This window comes from Cystoisospora suis, assembly GCF_002600585.1.
Source record: "Cystoisospora suis strain Wien I chromosome Unknown contig_3362, whole genome shotgun sequence".
Lineage (NCBI taxonomy): Eukaryota > Apicomplexa > Conoidasida > Eucoccidiorida > Sarcocystidae > Cystoisospora > Cystoisospora suis.
Genome location: NW_027156157.1, coordinates 5,102 through 5,309, shown reverse-complemented (window position 1 = coordinate 5,309; position 208 = coordinate 5,102). Strand labels below are relative to the sequence as shown.

At 45.2% G+C, this 208-nt stretch overlaps 1 protein-coding gene across 1 annotated transcript in view; it reads right to left on the bottom strand.

Moving 5' to 3' along the window:
• CSUI_006597 (uncharacterized protein) overlaps nt 1-208 on the bottom strand; it is a 5,518-nt gene that overhangs the window by 3,616 nt on the left and 1,694 nt on the right. The window lies entirely within an intron of this gene.

Genomic DNA, 208 nt, shown 5'->3' with positions numbered 1-208 from the left:
GAAGAGAGAAAGCTTAAGGAAAGGTACAAAAAGAGAGAAGATAGCGATAAGAGATAGAGGAAGATAATTCTGCGCATCCCAGAGATTCTGAAGTGTATCGGGCATAGTCATCTTTTGCTCGAAGACATCCGCGCCTGGAAAGCTCACTGCACCCGCTGCCATACAGAGAGACAAACGAAGCGAGGCAAAAGAGTAGAAAATGAAGAAG